The sequence below is a fragment of the Calidris pugnax genome, unplaced genomic scaffold (assembly GCF_001431845.1).
Source record: "Calidris pugnax isolate Ruff unplaced genomic scaffold, ASM143184v1 scaffold71, whole genome shotgun sequence".
Lineage (NCBI taxonomy): Eukaryota > Metazoa > Chordata > Aves > Charadriiformes > Scolopacidae > Calidris > Calidris pugnax.
The window spans coordinates 140,079-159,082 of NW_015090882.1; the positions used below are offsets into that span (position 1 = coordinate 140,079).

General features: G+C 41.5%; 1 protein-coding gene across 2 annotated transcripts in view; it reads right to left on the reverse strand.

The window, feature by feature from the left end:
* Positions 1-19,004, reverse strand: part of TPK1 (thiamin pyrophosphokinase 1) — a 332,423-nt gene that overhangs the window by 99,581 nt on the left and 213,838 nt on the right. The gene's annotated exons all lie outside the window — the stretch shown is intronic.

Sequence of the window (19,004 nt, forward strand, 5' to 3'; positions counted from 1 at the left end):
AATAACTTCCTCTTCAAAAATCATGTTCCATTTTTGAGAACATATTATGGGTCTATAATGAAACTCGGCAAAATGTTCTTTATTGGATAACACTCAATTTTCAGAACTATGTAATTTTCTTCAGGTATGTAAGAACACACCCACACAGCAGAAAAAAATCTGAGGTGTTTCGGAAGGGGAAAGGTCCTACAGTCAGAGCCTCCTTACTTTTTCACACGTGGCTAATTTTATCCTTGTGATGTATTTATAGTTACACGCACAGACCTACAATCTTTCAAACAAACTAGGCTCTTTATGTATTACAAGATATATCGTGTTTAAGTGATATTTCTTCACAGAAATCACATCAGCTGTGCAGAGAGGAAATGGCTTCAGAGAAGCTCCAGCTTTTACTCTGGCTTTGGTCCTCCCTTATTTCGACCAGGGCCATTCAATTGTAAGGAACAGACTGGAAGCAATTCTGTGTATTTCCTTTGATTATTTCTTAGGATGTAGAAAAGAAGTCAGACTTTCTGAGTGCCACTCAATGGCACCTAATGAAGATTAAGGCTCTGGCTAGTGCCAGTTAGAACCCATTTTGCAAAGACTGGCATGCCTTGCGTGACCTCCTCTGTCCTTGGAAATGGTAGAGTTTGTTTGTGTCCAATTTGGGAAACTCATTGCTTTGTGATGCTGAAACGGGTCAGGTAGGAAAAATGCTCATCCTACAGCACACCTCCCTCTGCTTCTGACTCCCTTTCAAGTCTTTTTGTGGCTGTCTTCTTCTGAACACAGATTACCCATGTAACCCATACTAGGTGCTAGGGAATAATTTACTACACACAAGCAAACATTACCTGTGATTTTTAAAATACTGGATTAGAAGTAGTCAGTGACAGCAGAGTTTTTATACAGGGTGGTGCATGAGCCATGCACTGACATCTTACCAGAATGCAGTGCATTATACATGTACTGGTGAATATTTCCGTTGGTTCAACATAAAATCAAATCAAACAACAAAGCAATGAGTCTCCAATGAGTCTCTTCTTCCCCAATAAAGCAGAGAAGAACCCTCTCCCCTGTTTTTGGCCCCTACATGACTAAACACTGCCTGGGGAAGGGGTCAACACCACAAGCAGAATGAATGTGAGTGTGTAGGGAGGAAGAATTGTGGTAACGCTATGTAAAGTGCATCCAACACGGCCATATGACTGTCAGGGACTGTCACAGACCTTCACGGGAAACCCACTGCATTCGGACACTGATTGGGAAGTATTTCTCTGAAGTTAACACCTGGGATGGCTGAGACCCTGGTGGTCACCTCAGGAGTTACTGCAGCTTCTGCTGAGTAGAGTGCAAGGAACAACTTGGATCCTCTGAAGATCAAGCACAGATGAGACCTGCAACAGATACATCTCCTATGACCTTAGAGTTCACTTCAATCTCCTTTTCAATCTACCATGGGTCCAGATTATGAGCATCTCTTATCGTTTTCCCTAAACAATACAACAGGACATGAAAGGAAGAGGAGGCTGAGGGGAGACCTCATCACTCTCTACAACTACTTGAAAGGACACTGTAGAGAGGTTGGGGCTGGTCTCTTCTCACAGGTAATTAACAATAGAACGAGAGGGAACGGCTTCAAGCTCCAACAGGGGAGGTTTAGATTGAACATTAGGAAGGAATTCTTCACAGAGAGAGTGGTCGGGCATTGGAACAGGCTGCCCAGGGAGGGGGTGGAGTCACCATCCCTGGCTGTGTTTAAGGGCCGTTTAGATGCAGTGCTGAGGGACATGGTGTAGGGGAGGACTTTGTAGAGTAGGGGAGATGGTTGGACTCGATGATCCCAAGGGTCTCTTCCAACCTCAATGATTCTATTCTATTCTAAAACCTTCATGTTTTCATCCCAGTAGATAATTACCATATCCACAGTCTGTTAGTTCTTCACATAATTTATCGCATCCTTCTCTAGCCTGTCTAAAGTCTGTAGCACTCTCCTCTCCAGTCCACATCCGATCTGCAAGATCTGCATTGCTTCTCTCTTCTCTTTGCATCTTTCCACCACTTTCATTCCTGCAGAGCATTAAGTGGAAATGTTTTCCCTCCACTTCCAAAGTTGCTGCCTAACTTGGCCCAGATTACTAATCTAACCCAACACTTTAAAACCTCCTCTGCTTCACCTCTACGAAAGGACAGATACGATTCTAATTTTCCCAGTGTATTCAGTCTCTTTCTCTGTGCTGAACAATATTTCATTTCACACATATTTGTGAAGTATCTTAATTTCAGGGGGAAAAAAAAAAGATAGGGAAATGTATGCTGGTTCTATACATCTGTGGTGAACAGGAGTTCCAATTCTGTATTTTTAAACTAATTTCAAGAAATTTGACCTCTTTAAAAACACAGGTCAGCAACTCTTCTGAGAAAGGAAAAAATCAATTACTTGCTTATGGATTTATATAACATCTATAGTTAGAGATTAGTTCAGATAAGAAAGGGGGAAAATGTGCCTGTCCATCCAACCACAAAAGTTTATCCGACTACACACTAAAGGAGCAGCGACTTACAATGCTATGCTTGAGCAGGCTGCGTTCATGACAGCTCATTGGACTGAGACGTGATATATGAATTTCCTAGAATCCTCACAGAATGAGAACAAATCTTGCTGTAAGCTCTGTTATGTGATATCCTAGGATTTCTTTTGCTCAGTCACCTATGAAAGACTGTGATATAGTCGTTTTCTCTTCTGCATTTCTAGCCTACACATCTCTAACACTTTAAAAAACGCAGGAGGGGATAAACACGCATCCTCTCATATCTCCCATAAACTGATTTTCTTTACGACAATCAAAATAGAACTTTTAATATTCTGATGAGATGACAAATGTTTTACTGGATGGCACAACACTCACTGCTTGTGCACAGGGGCAGAAAGCTAAAAGATGTAGATTACTAGTAATTGTCAACCACATCCTGACAAGTTCTTTTCTTTTTGTTCCTGGATATATTCTTCATTAGAAACAATCAGCTGCTATTATAAAATTGGTATATATATATATTTGGCCAATCTAAGCCATGACATTCTTAGATTCAGACACGAGATGTTTTTCTCATGCTTCTTAAGAACTGAGATTAATTAATTTATATATATACACCTTTTTCACAATTTCTCCTCAGGAAGTTAGGATAATTTTCGACTACTATAGGAAAGTGATTTTGCTGAGAGGGTTAAGCGCTTTCAGTAAAAACCTCCATCATCTCTAAAGGTCACTCCTAATCAAGTGACAAGCACCAAGAAGTGGGACAAAAGGTCCCAGGTGACAGGTCACTGGAGATAGAAACCTGGAAAACTGGATTTAATTTTCAATATGGCATTGACTCCCTGGGCACCTGGGCAAATCATTTCACTTCCTCGTGCCTTTGCCTCTCTCTCTCTGTAATATAAGAGGAATATACCTTAAGGTCTAGCTAAAGATTGTGGCATGAGATGTAGTCTGAGATTTACTAATGCAGGGGAGGATCAGAGCCTATAAGAAAAGTGAGGTACATTGTTCTTCCTTGTCTTATGGATTCTTCTAAAAATATCTATTTCCACCAAACACTTTGTACGTCAGATGCCCCTCATGATCAAAAATCTTGAGAATACTTAGTCTTAATAACCTAAGATACATAATCTGAAGAAAAAAAATAATCCTACTGCAGTAACACTCTAGTATAAAACTGTACAGACCAGTATCAAGCATGTCTTAATACTAGGATTATCTTCAGATTTACTTCAGCACCATTTCCCCCTCTCCAAGACAGCTATAAAGTAGGAATTATCAAAACAATCAGTCAAGAGAAAGCATCTTCAGGTAAGCTCTAGGTGGCTCACCATTGGATTTTTACCCCTCAGAAGTGAAAATATGTCCAATTATAAAACAGCGGCCTTAAAATCACCCTGCATTTCCCAAGTCCCATGGAGAAACACTGCCAAACTTCAAGGTGAGAAGATTTTGTTGTCACTCCTCCCTCAGCTGAAAGTGAAGTTTGCACCGGAGCAACCAGATGCAGACTCTCCACAGGAGACACCTCTGGGCACCCAGGAGGAGAGACCAGCAGGGTATCAGTTTCACTGAACTGCAGGAGTTGTCTCAGCCTGTCTCAGAAACGTGAGCTCCTACCGTCTCTCAAGACGAGAGATTTGAGCATCATTATGCACGGGTTTCCAAGCGCTACAGAAATGAGCAATTACATTTGCTTCATTATCTGAAGACTGTGGCTCGGGCTGATGCTTGTGAACGTTGCTGTCCTTGCCATGGAAGAGCATAAATTAGGAGGAGGAACATTTCAGCTGCACATTTGAATTGTATTACCAATGTCAGTCAGCTCACTGTAGAGCTGACAGTTCTTTCTGACCATTTAGTGCCTTTTAACAGACTAACCTAAATAGCTAAAACCGATTCACTTTCCCAGGTGATTTGGAATGAAAAAAAGAAATGTTTAAGTATTTTATCTTCTGAGAGTTTTCTAGGGATAAGTTTTACAGTTCAATGTGCTTCCATATTGGAAGCACTTAAAAACTTCTGAGACTATTGTTGGAAAACCCATTTTCTAAATCAACAGCTTCACAATACCTTCCCAAGAAGACACAGAACACAGAATCACAGCATGATATGGGGTTGGAAGGGACCTCTGGAGAGCATCTAGTCCAACACCCCCACCAAAGCAGGTCCACCCAGAGCAGGTTGCACAGGAACGTGTCCAGGCGGGTTTGAATGTCTCCAGAGAAGGAGACTCCACCACCTCCCTGGGCAGCCTCTGCCAGGGCTCTGCCACCCTCACAGAAAGAAGTTCCTCCTTGTGTTTAGATGGAACTTCTTATATTCAAGTTTGTGCCCGTTCCCTCTTGTCCTGTCCCTGGGCACCACTGAAAAAAGACTGGCCCCATCCTCCTGACACCCACCCTTGAAGTATTTATAGGTGTTAATCAGATCCCCCCTCAGTCTTCTCTTCTCCAGACTAAAAAGACCCAAGTCCTTCAGCATTTCCTTGTAAGAGAGATGAAACACACTTGGTATAGCAATATGGAACCAGGTTTAAGGACAAAAGAGAAAAAAAAGAGAGACTTTTATGAACGGTGCTACTATTAATAAATTATAATGGAGATGCAGTGTTGCCCTGATACTTCTGCAGTATCACTGATCGCTTGGGAACAGGTAAGAAAGGAGACCCGTAAGTTAGACACACAAAAGACCAAGTGACACAGGCTGGATGGCATTATTAATTCAGCTGATATCATTGAGCTTACAGAAAAATGGTAGAATATGTGAAGAAGAGATGGTGAGATACTTTCTTTAACTGCACAGGCCTTGAAGTACACCTTCACTTGTGGCACACGTCATCTGGCACAAGGGAGCAGCGGGATTCGTTTAGGATAACTCAGGCTGCTGCTCAAGAGTCCTGCCTGTGGCCACCCATCTGGCACAACAGGACGACACCAGACCCTCCACATTCCCCATGGGATTCCAAGAACCAGTGAGCGTGGGGGGGTCATGGCTGTTTGCAATAGTTTGTGCACCTGCAGCACATGGAAATAACTCCCATGCAATCCTGAATGGACAGGAGGGTCTAGGACTTCATGCAGAGACCTACTGGCCCCTCAGAGACCTACTGAGTCCTCCTTTCGTGCTCTTTTCATTGCTTTAAAGTTTCAGCTGATACTCTGGGTACAGCCAATACCTTATGAATTCTATTCCGAGTTCCCAGGTTCCTCTAACGTAAAGGAGACAGACAGCTCCTCTGTAAAGAAATTCACCAAGCTCTCAGCTAATGAGACTCTCTGCCTGTGGCATCATTGTCACAGAAGACTAATTCCAGATCTTCAGCTGCTCTCACTTCACTCTGAAGTACCTCCCCCAGCTGTGGAAAAACTGTTGGTGGTTACAAAGAGGAGAAAAAGGTACCTTTTTTCTTTTTTTATCAGAGAGGCTTCCTCTTTTCCCTGCCCCAAAAGGAACGTGATAGCTGAGAAAGGACTGAACAAGGTGACCTCATTATTAAGAGCCTACGGAGAGTTAAACTGCAATGCAGCTTTTGGATGCATATATCTAAAAATCTTGAAGTTGCTGAGAGGTAGGAAGACCTCAGACTCATAATGCAAGGGCAGATTTCATTGCCAACTCTGTGGATATTGGTAAAAAAATCTGCAAGCTAATTGTTATTCAATCTGATAATTTATTCTTTGATCAGAATAAAAGGATTCCCCTCTGGGCGTAGCTCCTTCTTCTCCCTTAGGTACCTGACACTGCTGAAATTGAAAGTCATAATTCAATTAACAACGGATGGGAACTTTTAATGAAAATTAACCACTCAGAAACAGATGTTGATGCCAGAGAAATCCAGATATTCCCTATGAAGCATCACTGGCTGTCATGTGGATGGGAAAAAGCAGAGACATCTTAACTTGGAATTATGCACCAGATGAGACAGTATACTTACATCTGTGGACCACAATTCAATGAAGTGCTTAAGCACATGCTTAGATGTCATGAATTTGCTTTGCCATACGCTTAAATTTATTCTGTACTTGTAACATTACTAGCCAAAAGGTGTACACTTTCATACAAGTAAAATTCCCAGATTGCTAAAGCCACCTTTGGATATCTGTGATTTCTTAGGGCAAAAGCCATGCCTAGATTTTGGGACACAATAAATAAAATGGGACCTTGTGAAAGAGACTCCACGGCTGGGGCTGGAACCGATGCTAACCGTCTGCAAACCAGTGCTGCTGACCGGCTGCCCGCCGACCACCACGGCTCACGCGGCTCGTGGTGCAAACCGACTAACGCGAACGCCAGGCTGCAAGCTGAGAAAGCAGGACATGAAGGGGAGTTGGAAACACAAAGCCGACATAAGGTCGCATGTTGGCAACTTTTGAAAGTTTTACATTCACTTTTTTGGGGGAATGGGGTCGAAAATACTAAATCAACATAGCGAGCTCTGCTTCTAACTGTCCCTCTCCTCCCCATTATTCCCTTTTGGAAAGCTGTTGTGCAATCTCATCAGACCAATGATTAGGGACTTTTTTTCTAATTTCCGATGGAAATATATCTATCATCAGTTTAAAGCAATTTAATCTTGTTCTAACATTGGCCTTGAGCTTAAACAGACTGTTTATCTCCCTGGCATTTACGCCTTCAGTGCATTTAGAGACAGCAATCATTTCTCCTTTCAGCATTTTTTCTGAGAGGTTACACAAGAGGCTAAAATATTCCCTTGTAAGGCAACAACAACATGAAGAGAGATCAGAGAGGACAGAACTACCATTTCTGAACACGGCCACATGTTCTGTATCAGGAGATTCCAGATTCTTCTCAATAGATACTTGTACAATGGCTCTAAGACAGCTGTTCAATCTACCTGTGTCTCCACAAGTGTCCCAGAATCACTCAGGTGGGAAGGGGTCTCAGGAGGTCATTGAGCGGGACCTTCCAATTGGGTTTTGAACATTGCCAGGGCCAGAGATTCTCTGTGTAACCTATTCCTGTAGGAATTATCTTCATAGTAGAACTTTTTCCTTATAGTTGCCCAGAATGTCCCGTTTCAGTTTAGGACCACTGTTTCTCATTCTTCTGCCTGTACACCTCAGGCTGGCCTTGTCTTCTTCATAACCTCCTCGCAGATTCCAGAAGATTGCTATTAGGAATCTCCAAAGCCTTCTGTTTTCCAGGCTGAAAGAAGCCCAGCATCCTCACCCTCTTCTCACTGGGCATGTGCTCCAGCCCCCAACCATCTCGGTGCCCCTCCACTGCACCTGCTGCCCTGACGTTCAGAGCTGTCTCCCACACGATTCCTTTTACTGTGAACTGCTCATTCCCAAAAAGGATCTCCAATCTCCTCTTCCTCCTTGCCTGCATTTCCCAAAGAGCTGCTAACTCCCTATCAGATCTCCAGATGTATGAGCTACCCCACAACTTCTCAGCTACTCCAGTGATTTCACAGTTCTGTGTCCATACTTGGAGCTCTTAGCTGCTTGTTTCTCTTACTCCATTCCTCTGCCCCTTGAACCTATCACCCCTAACCATTACTCCCTCACTTAACTACGAAAGAATCACAGAATCTTCATGGTTGGAAGGGACCTTTGAGATCATCGAGTCCAACCACCAAAAAAAAACCAAACAAAAAAACCACAACCCACAACCACAGAAGCCCAAACAAAAAACTCACCACAAACAGACACAACCCAACAATCTCGGGCACTAGAGCGTGCCCTGAAGTGCCACGTCTACACGTTTCTTAAATCCCTCCAGGGATGGTGACTCCACCACCTCTCTGGGCAGGCTGTTCCAGGGCCTGACCACCCTCTCAGCAAAGTCATTCTTCCTCAGATCTCATCTAAACCTCCCCTGTCCCAACTTCAGACCATTTCCTCTGCTCCTGTCATTGTTCCCTTGGGAGGAGAGACCAACCCCCACCTCTCTGCAACCTCCTTTCAGGGAGTTGTAGAGGGCAATGAGGTCCCCCCTCAGCCTCCTCTTCTCCAAACTAAACATACCTATAAGCTGTCATCCTCTAGCATAACCCAGTTTAAAACCTTCCCATCAGCTTGGCCAGCCTGTTGGCAAAGATATTCTTTGCTTGCTTTGTCGAATGGATCCCGTCTCTCACTAGCAGCTCTCATTCCTCAGAGGAACCCATGATGCCTAAAAGCCAAAGCACTTCTTGTGACACCAGCTACGTACCCGACTGTTAACTCATGGGCTGGGTCTGCACCTACCTGAGCATTTCCTCCTCATCTGCAGGAAAGCACTACCCAGGTTTGCATGTAGGTTCACCAATGCCTAAAGAGCTCAACAGTCTGTCTTCATTTACTTCAGATTTTCCTTGGCAGTGTCACTGGTGTCCATGCAGACGAGCAGCAAGAGGTAAAAGTCCAAGGGCCAGACAAGCCTCAGCAGCCTCTCTGCAGCATCCTGGATCCAGGCCCTTGCCAAACAACACAACTCCTGTGAAAGCATGTCTGGTCAGCAGATGGGTGCCTTCTGTCTCCTGCAGAAGGGTTCTCTAATCACTGTTACCTGCTGCTCATGCTCATATAGTTCTCCCAGAAGGAGCTTGATCCCTTTCGTTGGCTACTAGGGCACTTTACCAATTCTGTAAATTTAGATCTGAGGATGGAGAAGGAGTCTTTCTCCTGCTGCCAAGTCACAAGCTTCCAGACTCCTTTCCTTGTTTTTGACCGGAACGCATTCACTCCAAATATCTCGATTTTAGGATGAGGAGTAGGAAGCCCATGCTCCCATGAAAGTCATTGAGCCCAACTGCCCTGTTGGTAAATATTTTTGTCTGCAGTTGATGTGTGAGTGTCAGCCACACTACAGTCTTAAAAGACACTGAAGAACTAAATCCCTGACCACCATCTCCTCTCGGGCTATTCTGTTACAGCAGAGAGAGAGTACTGAAGTAACGTACCCAGTGGTTACCAACAAGAAGAAAATTTGGACTGCAAAGTAAATTGCTTCCCATAGCAAAGCTGAATAGTTCTAGCTAATTCTTGTTTATCAGGTTAGTACAGCATTTTCCCTAGAACCTCAGATATTACTAAATATTATCATTCTTCTGCATGGATTCTTTTTCAACAGCAAGTGTAAACACAGAAAATCTATACAGTTGACACTACTGACCTGGCAGATACAGAATTAACAGTGATACCGTAAGGGGCTGGAAAAGCCTCAGTGATTTCATAAAGGGATTGAATTTAAGAGAGAACATATTTTCAAAAATAATCAAGGCCAAAATATGGATACACACCTTCTGCAACTTCAACTCCTGCCAGTACTCAGATGTGAGCAGAAAGGACAATTTTAAATTTTTCCTCTAAAGGAATCTGTAAACCCCTCAGGCTTGATCAATCAGTAACTGTGTCTGTAGTAGATAATAATTTATCACCTATTATCACTTCAATTTTTACTGTCATTTACATTCAGTCTAGGAACAACACTGATTTTCCCTGCTATATTTTAATTGTATGCAATAAAATATTTTCCATTCATTCTCTTTCTGGAGGAGGCTCTGTCACAGATTACAGACTTCCAATACCTGTTACTTTCCCTACAGAATTTTTCTGTAATGCCAGGGAGGGAGTGCAAAAATCCCAAACCCCCAAACTATCACTGAAATCTGTTTAATACTCAAAGAAGAAAACTCTTACAACAAAACTTGAAATTCAGCTCCAGCAAGGCCCTAAGATGCCTTCAGAGAGACAGTGTCACTAAGTGAGGTAGCACAGAATCCTAGGACTTAAGAAATTTGGGCTAATACAATAAAGGTGAACAAAGAGTTAAAACTCAACAATAATTTGAGGGTGATGCATAGGCATGCTGCAGTAGACATCACCCCAAAAGCTTCCAATACTACACAGGTGAGGCCGCTTTGGTCATTGGGACAACAGACCCAATAGACGATGCTGGAATGCCAAAAGGGCATTGAGGAATTCATAGCATAGAATTGTCACTGCTGGGAGGACACAAATCCTGGGAAAAATCTTCAGGGTAGCAGTGGCTGCTTAAGCTAAAGTAAGAATATTTTTTAGAAATCTAAACTAAAGAATTAAGATATCATGATGTGCTGAGGAAAGACAGTTGATGGGATCCAAGAAAAATCCAGAGGGGGGAAAAAAAAGAAAGAAGAAAAAAGATTGGAAAAAGGAAATAAGACCTTGCTGTATGATGAGTAATTAGTAAGGGGAGTGGCCTCTGATCAGGCAAGTCACTAAGGTGTTCATAATTATCCTTTTAAGTCCTCTTAGTCGTTTATGTCTAAGAGTTAACCTTGAAATTTCAAAACATTGTATTACTCCCTCTAGGTGTCAGGAGGCAGACAAACATTTTAAATCACAGCAATAATCATAAAAATGCTATAAAATCAATCTGTAAAGTACCAGTCTACGAGACCTTCATATAGTCTTTTAAAATGCTTCTTTTTCGTGTTCAAAAAAATCTATTCACAAAAAGCTTGGGAATTCTTTAGCTTAGGATCAAAGTCCTAACTGGAAAAAAGCCCCAAACAAAACTAGAATGAACACACACCTGCACGCACACTCCAGCTTTGTCCTGTTTCATACAGAAGGAAGATTAAATGAACACACAGCAAGTGAAAATACTGCTGTGGTCTTCCTCAGGAGAAAGTTTTACCAGTTTCCCATTGATCTCGGTTTAAGCATCAGCTGCTACTGAAAAGCAAATTTCAAAGACAAACATTATGTTTTGCTGCTGATCATTTAATGTAAAGGTGTAAACTTGTGCAGCAGAAGAACTGTTTTGCAGTACAGAAAATTATTAATACTACATTGTACACAATACCCCAAAGAATCAGAGCACTGCAGAAAGAAGATTGTTAAGGGTGGGAATGAAATGAAATATTACGGCTTCAAAAGAAACATAAGTAATTGACAGGTTTGGAAAAAAAACACAGCTCTGAGAAAATTAGCTTTGTAACAGAAAACTTCTTGCATCTTCCATGAAGCAGCAGAATAGATATTATCGATGATATTACAACATATAGCATATGATATTACAACATATAGAATATGATATTACAACAGCTAGGGGCAACAAGAAAGAGCAGGGATCTCATTGGAAGAGATTTATTTAGGGTCAAGATTCGCCTACATGACCATCCATCAGCTGACGTAGTAACTAATTAAAAATCTGGACAAAGACTGAAAAATTTTGAGAGCAGAACTGTTGAAACTTATCAAACACTAGATACTGATTCAGAGTCAGACTGGATGACTCCAGAATTTAGAAATACATAAGTAATACAATTAGACTCCTTGCATCCTTCTCTTCCAGAGAACCATTAAGATGTGCATTTAAAAGCAGCTCAGTGATTAACACATCCTGCTACAGAGTATTGTGGAGGAATGGCTGTGTGAAAAAGGCCAGGATTTAATTGCAATGAGCAACCCAGTCTTTGATGTAGATAAAGGCCTGGAGATGACCATGAGCTCTCCTGGGAAAAGCAGAAGTAAGCAGCAGCAGCTACTTGGTAGATAAGATAAACGGGACAGCATCCAGAAGATGAGAGAATGTTGCTGCGGGTGGACAAGGGGTCTACACCAATTGTGTGAGCGCTCTGGTCACGTGAACAGAGATTGTCAGCCAATCGTAGAGCTACCGCTAGCGCGTGCTCTGCTTGCCTGTCTATATATACTTTGTAAAAACATAAATAAAGGGAGAACGATCATACCCATATTGAGGTTACATCGTTACTCCGGGTCCGTCTCCCACTCCCGACATCCTCCTCCTGCCGACAGAGTATTACCTTAAGAATTATGAGCAGGTGAAAATCTCTTTTACTAAAGACTATTCTTAGTCTTTAGTAGCAATGATGTTTTGGTATTTTTCTTTCCTCCCCAAAAGATAAGTATTTTTTTTTAAGTGGTTACCTGCAAGCTAACAAATTGACTTTTGAGTTTGTTATAATCTGTTTGTCTGTAGGTTGAGACTTATAAAAAATATATTTTGCATATGTCTTCATTACACAGAAGTAATCCATAACTATTAGAGATCACAGAATCACAGAATCACAGAATCTTAGTGGTTGGAAGGGACCTCTGAGATCATCGAGTCCAACCACAAAAAGAAACCAAAAAACAAAAACCAAAAACACACCACACCACACCAAACGCCCACCAAAAACACCGCACCCACCAACTAAACCCCACACTCAACACCTCGCCATAAACCAATAACCTTGGGCACTAGAGCATGCCCTGAAGAGCCATGTCTATACGTTTCTTAAATCCCTCCAGGGATGGTGACTCCACCACCTCCCTGGGCAGGCTGTTCCAGGGCCTGACCACTCTCTCAGTAAAGTAGTTCTTTCTAATATCTAATCTAAATCTCCCCTGCCCCAACTTCAGACCATTTCCTCTGGTCTTGTCGTTCGTCCTTTGGGAGAAGAGGCCAACACCTGCCTCTCTACAACCTCCTTTCAGGTAGTTGTAGAGGGCAATGAGGTCTCCCCTCAGCCTTCTCTTCTCCAAACTAAACATGCCCAGTTCCCTCAGCCTCTCCTCATAGGACTTGTTCTCCAGACCCCTCACCAGCTTGGTGGCTCTCCTCTGGACACGCTCCAGCACTTCAATGTCTTTCCTGTAGTGAGGGGCCCAAAACTGAACACAGCACTCGAGGTGAGGCCTCACCAGTGCACAGAGTACAGAGGCACGATGACTTCCCTACTCCTGCTGGCCACGCTATTCTTGATACGAGCCAGGATGCCATTGGCCCTCTTGGCCACCTGGGCACACTGCTGGCTCATGTTAAGCCTGCTGTCTACCAACACCCCCAGGTCCTTTTCTGCTGGGCAGCTCCAGCCACTCTTCCCCAAGTGTGTAGCGTTGCCTGGGGTTGTTGTGACCGAAATGCAGGACCCGGCACTTGGCCTTATTAAACCTCATCCCATTGTCCTTGGCCCATTGATCCAGTCTGTCCAGATCCCTCTGTAGAGCCTTCCGACCCTCAAGATCATCCTCTGCAAAAAACTTCAGGAAAAATCCACATAGTTCCAAATATGTCATAAAGCTGATGCAGACTGCACTTTTACCTGACGCTAAATAAACTGCTTGAAAGGATATAAGTGTTTCAAAAGCTAATCATTATTTCTAAGCTACTATATAAGTTGTCCATCTTTCACACTACACATTTGCTGATGCTGGAATAGAATTAATTTACAAAGAATTTAGCTGTTAAGAGAAAATCCCACTAAAATTTTTCTTTTGTAACAGTGAGAAGCAAGATAGCAAATAAATCTTACCCAGGTCAAGATGTGATGGACAAAAATGAATTAAATTTGGATCACTGATAACCAGTAAAACTCAGGAATCCTGTGATAAACATGAAGCCACACCACTTCACAGCCATAAATTACCACGAAATAAACTTGAGTCACTTGGACCTGGAGCCTTTTGAAGGTCACATTTGCAGATGCCCACTATAAAAACACGTGATAAGAATGACGATCATTAGCCCAGCTGAATTTTCCCAGGGAATAAGAAAAACACAGGCTCTAATTCAGTCTTATTTTAAGAACAGAAGTTGAGCTGTAACCAAACCCTCAAAGTTTCTCACCAAAGAAGGAAACTAAGGCAGCTAAACTACCAACATAACAACTTGCTTTCTGAGAAGCTATTTAAACATGCTACTGAGGCTCTGGAAGCACAAAAGCCCTTTCTGCAAGGGTTTCTGTGAGGGAGTCAGGCTCCCAGAGAAGGGCTTGGGCTAAGACTTTTCCACTACTAATATTTTTTTGACGTTGGCAGTGTTCCTGTCCAACTGAATGGCTGGCTTTCTCATAGAAAAAGCCAATAGGAAAAAAGTCAGAAAAGCTCATTCAAGTGACTTACAAGGAGCTTGATGCACAGAGACTCACTGCTTTGTCAACTAGATTAACTTCGGCTTTTTGAGAGCAGACACCAAACAGGAAAGACAGCCTTTCAGAACAATAAATATTTTAAGTACTAAATATATGTTTAAATAATAAATATATGTTTAAATCCCTTCCTTGGCAACTAGGACCTTTTTGCAACTGAATCTACCCACAAAATGAACTAATAATATAGGAAAAAGAGACATCAAAGGTTATCCTCAAATTTCCAAATTCCAAAGTTATCCCCTAGAAGCTGCATGGGATCACTAAGGATTTTCTCCGCTGAGTGCCAGCACAAGCCAGATCTGCTTCTTGCAAACGAGGCGGTACAGAACTGATCTGAGAGCTCATTCTTGAAGTTCCCACGAAATTCAAGGAAGTGGCTGCCAGAAGAAAACTCAGAAGTTGAAAGTATATACCCTGAACTTCCCACTACACTGTACTCCACAAGCATGGACACAAAGCGAACCACGTAACATCCACACAGAGATCTGCAGCAATAATCTCCAGTAACGTTTCCAGTCTTGTGCCTTCCCTCACCAATACCTACTGTAGAGTCCGCATCCAGGAGAGGATCTCTGTGCTAGTCACTCCGTCTGCATCTATAAAATGCTCCAGGAAACACTCTCTGGCTCTCAAACCAACCGGCAAAACACTGCTCATACACTTATGGCTGTTCTCTCTTGTCCCCAAGACAAGGTGGCACCCTCCAACATCTGTGCTAACCCCAAACTCGGCCCAGGCACTGTCTGCTCCCAACAAACTGTGCTTGGGACCACACTGATTAATTAGCTGCACAGCCTACTGTATGGCAGTATTTATGTTAATTAAGGGATTTATTAATACTGTTGTTACTACTACCATAATGCTATGTTCCACCTCGGTGAAGAGCTGAGGATGTAACAGCATTTTGTAAAAACCAAACGAGCCTCACAACACCCATTCAGCGAAGGATGTGGGCTTTATCCAATTTACAAACTAGAAGACTGTGAGATCAAAAGACTACACAATTTTTTATTTCTTTCCAACGAAATGGTAGTAAAGAGCCAAGAATAAGGGACGGGGACTCCTGATTCTTATTGCTCATATTTAGCTGCTGGACTACTATCTATGATGTTAAATTATTCATCATTTCTCACAGGGAAGGCAAGAATGCACTCACAAGAAAAGCTGTGCGCAAGAAAAAGGGTTATCAAAGTATTCACACACTCTTTCAAAAGAGTTAGTTAACTGACAAAAATATGCTGCTGTAACACATTTTCATGTGTAGGTAGCAATTCTTCTCTACATCCCAGGGCTGGAATCCTGTGTGGGGAAAACTGAACTACTCAATATAATGTAAAAGACAGGCCTCATTAACTCTTGGACATCTTCTCATTTCTTGGTCATAAATCCTATTACCTTGTATTACAAACTGCCATAAAACTCACAGATAAAAGATAATTTATGCTCAGTGTACAGAAGCTAATGTTTCTGTACTCCTGAGATGCACACAACCAGAAAATGAGAAAGTATGTATGTGAAACCTTAAGCCATTTGTATTGAGCATGGCTAGCATGATAAACATGACTCTAAGGGCCTAATGTGCTTCATCCAGGGTATATTCTAATTGATATTACCAAAATTTCAAGCATAAAATGTATGGACTGTTGCATAAAATATCCTGCTTATAAAGAGTGATTACTGCTTATTAAGAATTCAGGCTTTCCTCCCTCTTCCCACTGCAGAAAGAAATACGATAGCTATTCAGTACAGAGATTCTTTTAGGTTTTTTTTTCCTTTTTCTTTTTTTTTTCTTTTTTTTTTTTTTTTTATTTCAACCATCACATTAGAAAATGCTTCAGAGCAAGCATCACCTCCTGGAATTCTTACACAGTCTCCCCATTTCTGACTTCTATCCTAATTAGCACAGAGAAACTAACAACCCTTGGAGTTGGCAAAATCAAAGGCAGCTCAATCTGTTATTTGCTTTCTCTCTGAAACAATTTAAAGTCTTTGGGCTTTGGAACTGATTTTAACTGTGTTGGTTCCCTGCTCAAAGGAATACTTTGCTTTAGTGAAGATTGAGCAAAAGGTGCATTAACTTTAGACTGTTTGCCATCAGTTTTTCTTTCCCAGTCAGATGAGAGAACATCTTTCACTGTAAACTTACAACTTCTGTAGTTACAAACTATGTTCTCACTGCTTGGGCCTTTCCGTAGCTTCACCTCATTTCATGCCTGCTTTCTTTGCTTAAATACTTGTTTAGTAATTTGACCTACACTGGAATTCATTTATATAAATTTAGATACCCACAGTGTATACCTAGATCTCAGCCTACCACCCAATTTCTCCACAGAGTCCATGGAGACAGCTATTTATGGGGTGTAATTCTTCCCATCTTTTTTCTCTTCTCCACCTCTCCACATAGTTCATCCTTACGGGTCAGAAACTAATATAAAAGAGTTTACTTCCTTTTAGTGTTCTTCACTTTCTATGCCAAAACATTTTAATCAATGTATTTCAAAAATTCGCACTGTTGGTCCATCTACTTGTTTCCCAAGAGATGCCTCAGCACCCAAAATGCCAATTATCCTTACATTCAGTACTCAGATAACTTTATTAGCTGATGAAAAAAGGCTTTGTTTACCTGCTCCTCCTTCCTTGGTAGTCTGCAGTGGATTCCAAATCAGGCATTGTCCTTGCTGTCTTCCTCTAGCACCCTAAAGACTTTTAGGAAGTCTATAACCCTGTTTCCTACAACACTGTGGAGCCTTTGCAAGTGTGTTAAATACTAATATATTTCTTCTGCTGTACTCTCATATATCAACATCGTAATAACGTGAAATAACTCTCTTTCAAAGCAATTACTTAAAAGATTTTTATGGTGTACTTCCTTAGATACCTCCTCACACATTCTCCTCTTAGTTTCTGCATTAGTAACAGAAAGTCAGCAGCTCGTCCTGTTATTCCCCTTTGAAACTTTCCCAGGGATTACTGCTTTATCTGCTCTACCCAAATATTTTTGTGTCTGCCTGGGTACACGTGACAGAGAACCTACTCTAGTCTCTCACTGTAGTCAATGGAGGGCTAACATTATTTTGAAGCAAAACCCTGGCTCATATATTTTATCCAAAGAATCCAATAAAGATCAGACTCTTCTTCCCCGAGAGAGAAAGTTTTCAGATCTACATTTTATAGGAAAAGCAACATGCTCTTAACTTTATCATTTGCATTAGCATTTGAATCTCAAAACCTTGCTTCATTTGTTGCACAGTTTCCAGACTTGCATTTCAAAAAGTCAGTGGGTCTCCCACTGTGTTCAACTCCCTCCTACCTTGATTTTAAATTACAAAGAGGAGAAGGGAAAAGGAGAGAATGTCATGATTGTAGCTGTTTAGAAGAGCAAAATATCAGGCTGAACTCTATACAAAAAAGGGAGCGCTTCCAAGCTTAGAATCCTCTTTTCTTTCTGTGTATAAACTACTCGCTTGATTTTTATCTAAACTATGCAGGATTAACGTTATTATCTGGAGGTACCACGACAGTTGACGGAAGATGCTGACAGCGACAAGTTTAAACCAATACTGAAAAGCAATTTTGTGTCAAAGTTAGCATTAAGATTGTTTAAACGGCCTGCCCCCTGTATCTGCCCTTTCCTTCTGAATGCTAGAAACAGCCTGAAGTTACACAAGTCAGTGACTGGCAGTGCAGACTGACAGCCAGGAATGCTAGAAAAAATTAATATCCTGTGGAACTCTCTCCAGCAACAAAAAAAAAGCATTAAATGCTTCTTGTATGGCATTGTTAAAACTAGAACATAAAGAAGTTTCCAGCAAGTCCAAACAATTAGCAACCTCCCATTTCTATTTAAATGCATAGGTCACGATTTTTTTTCAAGTTCCAAAGGGTTCAATTACTCATTGAAGATTCTTCTGAAAGCAACCTTAGGCATGGCATTTTAAAGCCACTTAGGGAAAAGATGAATGAACAGAATTAAAAGTCTTTCCAGTCCAAGTTAAGTGCTTTGTAAGCTAAATTGGGAATTCTCCATCTTATTTCAGCTTTTCAATATGTTCTTAAAAACATCCTAAAATTAATATACAGTGGTCAGTGAAGTACTGCACCCAGAGATCAAATCACAATTTCAGATTTTAACCAGAGTTATCCTTTAGCCCTCTTTCCCCCTCACTCTGCTGCCTCTATCCATTTAGCCGTGCAACTAATGATCAGAGTCATTCCTCGTCATATTGGCAAATGAGCTCCTGTGCCTAATATCTTTCCTGCAGACACAGTGCTTCAAAGTTGTTAATACAGCATCTGCCCCTGTGGATTTAAATCTATAATCTCACAGAACCTTATTAATGCTTTTCTCAAATTACAATGAAGCACGCGTGGTGCAGGGTTTTGTCAGATTTATCTGTGAAAGTTATTTATTCTAATGAAATAAGCTTTCCAAGATAAAATGGGAAAGTTAGTTAAGCTTCTAGAAACCCTGACATCAGGAAAAGGTATTTCCAAACAAATAAATGAATAACTGTTAGAGAAGACTCTTTGATGCCTAGATTTGCCTTTAAATTAAATCTTAGAAGCAGAAGCCCAGCTAGATCTTCTGTGTGTGTTGTTTTATGAAT